At 39.6% G+C, this 7500-nt stretch overlaps 1 protein-coding gene across 1 annotated transcript in view; it reads left to right on the top strand.

The window, feature by feature from the left end:
• LOC113800551 (uncharacterized) overlaps positions 1-1269 on the top strand; it is a 58695-nt gene extending 57426 nt beyond the window's left edge. Inside the window, exon 4 of the mRNA XM_070114301.1 lies at positions 1-1269. This exon is cut by the window's left edge and continues 874 nt beyond it. The gene's annotated coding sequence lies outside the window, so the exon portion shown is untranslated.
• The last annotated feature ends 6231 nt before the right edge of the window (positions 1270-7500 follow it).

Below are 7500 nucleotides of genomic sequence, written 5' to 3'. Positions count from 1 at the left end.
TCTTCCTCCCTCTCTCTCTCTCTCTTTCTCTTCCTCCCTCCCTCTCTCTCTCTTTCTCTTCCTCCCTCCCTCTCTCTCTCTTTCTCTTCCTCCCTCCCTCTCCCTCCCTCTCTTTAAGAAACCTGAGACCTTTATATACAGTATATATAGTCATAAGTCAATACATTTTATATTTAGTCACTTTTATAAGGAAAGTCACAGAGAAAGGTTCGTGCCCCCCCCCCCTCCCCCTCCCCCGGCTCGCTGAATTCCCTCGTGTATCCAAGTGCCATATGATGCTGGACAGTGGCATCCACGCCTACCAAAGAATAGATAAAACGAAGCAAAAACACAAGTGAGAAGATGGAATAGATAAAACGAAGCAAAAACATGCGAGATGGATGTATATAGAACACCTATGACGCAAGAGTATAAAACTATAGCGCCCTGTTTCGAATCTTTCTTCCAATTTTAGTCAAATATTCAGAAACAGATTGCCTAGTCGTCTTTTCGACAAGAGAGATCTGTATATCTCAGATGAAGAGACTCACTCAGGTCGTAGAAAGATAAATGTTCAGTGTAAGCTATTTACTACGATTTTTTGTTCTTGAAGTGAAAGATCAACGACTCTCATCCACCGTATTCAAGATGAAGATGAAAATACCTTCAACACGAGGATACAAATCGAGTGAAATGAAGAGGAAAACGAATGTTAATGAATATGCTTTCCCAAGGCATCTTTACAAGAGAAGAAGGAATATATATTATTTTTCTTTCGTGGCTCCTCTCCTTCACACTTAGCTGTATTTTTGCACTCCTTTTGATGTGGTTAGAGTTAAGGTAGCTTTTAGACTCGTTAGACATGATTTGTTATAAGCAACATGTAGTGCTGAGTATTACGACACGATCCTGTGATTTAAGGTAAGGACAGATGAATTATTATAATGAAAGAGTAACTTATTTTTGTTTACTATTTCTACGAGCGTGAGTCTGTGTTCGTTTGCCTACGAGCCTAATGTTAGTTGACTGTACATTCTCTTATAATGGTTTACAGTTGTGGGGATTAGTCATTTACACTTACCAGATAATTATATGTTTATGTGATATTTATTTGCGATATGTGTTTTTTTTTCTAACTTTGGTGTCAAAATTCTTTGTATGACGTGATAGGCAATAAGGTTTTATCATAGTTCGGTAAAATTGTATTATTCTAAATGCACTGTATGCCTTAGTAGTCAAAATAAGAATATACAATGTGCAAACAAAACAATAAAGTTACCACTTGGTTAAGATATTCCTCTTCAAACCTTTTTGTCTTAAAAAAAAGAAAAAAAAGAAAACTCGACAACTGTTTGGAAAAGGGGACACACAGATACACATAGATGAATATAATGTATATGTACACACATGTGTGGAATTCTTGTCGAACAAATTGCAGCAGGAACAACGAAGGAAAGAAAAAACACACGTTGCCCTGGTGAAGCAATATATATATATATATATATATATATATATATATATATATATATATATATATATATATATATATATATATATAATATATATACATACATACATATATATATATATATATATATATATATATATATATATATATATATATATCGTATTGTGTGTGACTAGTAGTTGTAGGTTCTTAATAAACAGCTATCAAGTGGAATCCTGGTTTATTCTGGAAGGTGGACAACAGACGTGCGACTCTTGATGGCTCCTCCTGTAGTAGGATGAACGAAGTCGCCATATAAAGTGCAATTACTATATTATGCAAATAACACTGGATTGATCTTAGACGACCACGTAATATATGACGGCAGCCACCACCCCAATGTGAGGCCTGTGGGGCAAAGACTTTGGGAACTCCACAGGCGGGCGATGGGCCCCACAGCCTACCACCTCATTTTATATGGGGCAACGTCGGCGGGGGAGGCAGAGGTAGCAACAGCCCGAGGTTTAACTTCAGGCAGGCTGTTCGGGTGGGTGCTTGGAACATCCGGTCTTTACGGCAGGATGAGAGATCAGTATGGGTACGTACACCTATTACTGGTTGGGCTGAGGCGATGATCATCATATCCAGGGAGTAGCCATAGCCATCTCCAGCCGATTTCAAACTTCGGTAGAAGAGGTGTCTCCGGTTGATGAGCATATTGTAGCATTGAGACTGAAGCACGCTTTTGGCTTTGTGTCTCTTATTGCTGTGCACGCTCCTACAGATGTATGTAACTTCGATGTGAAAGAGTAGTTCTATTCCAAACTCACACTTTTGGTGGACAAATGCCCCAATGAGACATTTGCATTGCACTGGGTGACTTCAATGTGGTATCCGGCTGTGATCGAGCTCGCTACGGAATGTCTGTTGGTCCCCATGGCTCGGGAGATGATTTCGGGAATGAGAACAACCTCTTTCTTGGGGACTTTGTTAGGTCCCACAGAATGAGGATTTCTGGATCCTGGTATCTGTACTCTAACCCATATTGCTAGACCTGGTACAGGAATACAGGTAATGTGGCCAAGGAGATCGACCACATCCTTGTTAGAACTCGCTGGAGGATCCTTCAGAACTGCAAGGCCCCTTCAAATTGGCCACTCTAGGGTGTTTCACCTGGACAGATTGGGGGAAGATGAGTGTGCACGTAGGTTCGCTTCAGCAATCTCTGTTCGGTTAACAGAGCTTGAAAACCTGTTCATCAGGAATCTTGCCGAGGAGGTAGAAAGCCATTTCCTTGTAAATGACTTCAGTCTCTCCTCATGGATATCTGCAGTCCGCTCAGTGGATGGACAGATCATCTCAGATCATGTTGGGATTCATGAACATTGGACTGAGTATTTTGAGCAATTGTATTAGGTAGAACCCCCAGCAGTTAATCTAAATGCAAGGGAAGTCACAATCCTTGTGTCTGGCCCACCCATCAGTGAAGATCTCTCTACCCAGATTGAGGTTAGGGAGGCGATCTCTAAACTAAAATGTGGGAAAACTTCAGGCATATGCCTGAACTGTTAAAGGCTGGGGGTAAGCCTAAGGCCCAGGGCTTGCATGTTGTTCTGGCTGCCATCTGGCAGTCCGGTTCCATTCCCCCTGACCTGTTGAGGAGAGTAGCAATCCCTTTCTGGAAAGAAAAAGTGGATCGTTGGGATAGTAACAACTACTGTGGCATCAGATTGCTCAGTATACCAGGCAAGGTTTTCGTCCACATTCTTCTGAATCGGATCTGCAACCACCTGCTAAGGCACCAGAGAACAATCTGGATTAACTCCTGGTAAGTCCACAGCAGACCATTTCCTAGTGCTTTGAGTCATTGTAAAACGTTGTCATGAGTTCAGTTGTGGGATGCTCTCGCAGATTACATCGACCTAAAGGAAGCGTTTGATTCGGTGCATCGAGAATCGTTATGGGAGATCCTCAGACTTAGAGGAATTCCGACACAGATTATTGGATTAATACCAAGCAGATAAACTGGTACTGAAAGTGCTGTAAAGTGTGGTGGGGCCTGTCAAGCTTCTTCCCCGTGAGGCAAGGCTGTGTCCTTGCACCAACACTTTTCAACACTTACATGCATGTAGGCTGGGTAATGGGCAGAGCTACTTTCCAAAGTCAGTGTGGAGCAACACTGGGTAATATCAAGGTCACGGGCCTAGACTTTCCCGACGATGTTGCAATTCTGAATCTCTGGAATCTATGGTAGTGGCTCTTGATCCATTTAGCAATGAGGCGAAGCCCCTGGGCTTGCAGGTCTCCTAGACTAGGGCCAAGAGCCAGGATTTTTGGTTGCTCTTAGGAGAACCTGTTCAGTCAATACATGCTTGCGGCAAGGACATTGAAGTCACAGAGAGCTTTACACACCTTGGTAGTGCAGTTCATATCTCTGGGCTGTCAGACCAGGAAGTTAGTAGACAGATTGGTCTGGCAGCAGGATCCATGAACTCCGTCAACAGGAGTATATGGAAGTGCCGGTGCCTATGCAGGACTAAGTTAAATGTCTATATGGTCTTGATACTGTCAGTTTTGCTCTATTGAAGTCAAACCTGGACACTATCTAGTGCCTTGGAGTTACGTCTCAAGGCCCTTTGTAACAAGTCCCTATGCCGAATCATGGGGTACAGTTGGCTGGACTACATATCCAACCGATGACTTCACCATGAGACTGGCAAGGGACCTATTCCTTGCATAATCCGTGACCGCCAACTCAGACTATACGGGCACCTAGCTCGTTTACCTGTGGATGATCCTACCCATCAAGTTGTCTCTGTATGAGGCAATCCTGCGTGGAGGCCTATGGGAAGACCTAGGAAGTCATGGCTTGGACAGCTCGACCAGACCTGTCGTGAAGAACTAGAGATGGGCCAAGGGCCTGCCTGGCGACTCATCATGAGGGACCTCCGTGGCTGGAAGCGAAGGGTGATATATACGTGTATATATATATTTATTTACACACACACACACACACACACACACACACACACACACACACACACACACACATATATATATATATATATATATATATATATATATATATATATATATGTATATATATATATATATATATATATATATATATATATATATATATATATATATATATATATATATATATATATATATATGGTATTATTAGAATGCAACCCACACCTAATTTAAAGAAACTGAGCTTCCCATGTTGTAGAACACATCATTCTATAATAGCTTTCTTCTATACCGTTATAGAGGGTATAAATTCCATGATCCTAGGAGCCGCAGTACCCTTCCGCCTCCAACGCCGCGACAAAATGACAAAAAGTCGTTAAGAGCGACGGGAAATCGGACGGATTTGTAGCGGATGACGTATGCGAGGGAAATCAAATGAGCCAATTAGATTCGCGCGTGAACGTGACGTGAACATAGAACCAATCAGATATGGAATTGATCAGCATGTGACAATAGAAGATGGGCCTAGTAGAAGCCTTTTGAAATTCAAATCAGTTTCATCATGGCTAAACAGTTTAGGTTGTGAGAACAATTATTTCGATTTTACCGCGAAATATCAACAAAATAACGAAGCAAGCTTACTAAATCTACGAGATCACGGTGTGCTGCCAGTGAAAGTACAATGCCCGCACTGTAAGATTATGTCATTACAGAAATGACAGACGCTAGTGGGTTTGTGGTGCATGGAAAAGGATTAAAAAATAAATAAATAAATAAACGAAGAAAGCAGTGTAACTTTACTATAACCGATCGCAATTCTCGCCAACAACGACCTGGCATACCCCGACGATCCAAGAGCCTCGCAGCCTGGTCCGTCTGGAGTTAATGCTGAAGGTAAGATGTGGTTCAAACTGTTCCTGGTTGGGTAGGGGTGGCAGCCCCCCCCCCTGAAAGAGTGTTTAAGGGGTCCGAGCCGCCTATATCTACTGAAAACGTGTCAGATACTTGGTTTGTCTGGGCTCTATCCTGCCGGAACATACGAGGTGAAGATTTTGTAGACGAGGCAGGGGGTGGGGGATGGCAGCCTTCCCTGAAAGGGGGTTTAAGGGGGCGGAATCCTCCATACAAACCGGAAATGTGTTAATATACTATGCTTGCTAGTATTCTACCGTTATTTCTCGAAATTCCCTGGTATGTAGGCCTACCATACCCTCACCAGCTATCGGGAGTTATATCGTAGTTATGCTATGTTTGCAAAGGAAATGAGTGTTAGATTCGTTCGAAACACGACGAAAGCTATTGCCAAATTATTCTATTCACCCAAAAAATGGTATGGAGTTGCATTTCCAGATTTACCATATATATATATATATATATATATATATATATATATATATATATATATATATATATATATATATATATATATACATATGTGTGTGTGTGTGTGTGTGTGTGTGTGTGTGTGTGTGTGTGTGTGTGTGTGTGTGTGTGTGTGTGTGTGCGTGTGTATGTGTGTGTGTGTATGTGTGTGTGTGTGTGTGTGTGTGTGTGTGTTATGGCCAGCTTCCTCGCCATTTATCTCTATCTGCACATTAATTAACCCATCATTGATCTTATGTAACCTCCTATCGCGGCGAAACTTTTTATATTCATTTTTACAGTAATATTGTCAAATGCCCGGGATAATAATAGTTACTCCTCCAAGATAGAGCATGGTGTACTTTCATAGAAAATGAATATTATGGAGGACTCTTTTAATTTGGGGGGATTCGTTTTCAACAGTCTTCTAGATTTTAATTTCTAGATGTGATCCCTCAACTATTTTGATATTATTTTTATGTTCATTTAATTTAGTTTTCAGTTTTAGTTTAACATTTTCGTTACTCGTTTTATTGCACTGTTTTATCTTTAGGTTCTTAGTATTTTTCCTATATATTTTTTTTTTCTTTTTATAAGTAATCTTATATCGGTTGATTTTTTTTGGCTTGGGGATGTTCGATTATCAATCTCTCGAGCAATTTTATTTCCTATTTTTTAAGCCCCGTGGAAGAACTGACGACCAAATATGGAGGCGGTGGGCGGAGCAAGGAGGTCCGAGAGGCCGGGGTTCACCTAATTGCAAGGTGGCGTGCGCAATGGTGCAAATAGGTGGTAGTGGGCATGCTGATAATTTTTAGGGCAATGCTAGGGAATCCCGGTGCCTTCTATTCCTTATGTGTTTTTTTATTCTTTATATTTTGTTTGTTTTTTATTTTATAGGCTGTGTGTTTTAATGGCTATATATTCTTTTATTGTTTTCGGTTATTTTTTGAAGTTGAATTGAGTCCCTCGCCTACAGTGAGAAGTGTAAAAGGTAAAGGAAAGCAAATGAGAATAGCATGTAAAGTTAAAAGGAATTGTTGATTTAGAATTGGTATAAAAAATAATTATCTTCACTTTCTGGACGTAATAAGCACTTTGGTTTCGGAGACTTCAGTTTAATAGCATACAAATCCGTGAAAGTAAAGAAGGAAATAGACAGACTCGATAAATAAAGAAAAACGAAACACAGTGATAAAGACTCCTCAGTGATAAGAACAAGAAATAAGTGATGCATGAAAAGAATTAGAAATTTCATCATTAAATTAATAACCTTGAATGGTGAGAAAATGATTTCTTAAATAATCAAACCAGACATGATTCTAAGTTCAACAAACTAACATGAAGTGTATAATTAAAAGTAACGGTTTATTTACCGGAGGAAGTTCACTAAATGAGAATGGAGGCATGTAAACCCCGAGTCTAAAAAGGGAAAAGAAGTTATTTAACTTAAGTTATTTAAGTTATTTAACTTAAAGTTAAAGTTAAAGAAGTTATTATTTATTTATTTAGTTTAAGTTATTTAAGTTATTTAACGCTCAATAACTTCCCGGCGCTTAATCGCGATAGTTCTTTAAGATGGTTGAATAAATATGCTGTTCCCGATAAGCCTGGTTTATCTGTTCTTTATATATATATATATATATATATATATATATATATATATATATATATATATATATATATATATATATATATATATATACATACATATATATATATATATAAACTATAAT

Source organism: Penaeus vannamei, chromosome 35 (assembly GCF_042767895.1).
Source record: "Penaeus vannamei isolate JL-2024 chromosome 35, ASM4276789v1, whole genome shotgun sequence".
NCBI lineage: Eukaryota > Metazoa > Arthropoda > Malacostraca > Decapoda > Penaeidae > Penaeus > Penaeus vannamei.
This window is presented reverse-complemented; position numbering and strand designations above follow the sequence as displayed.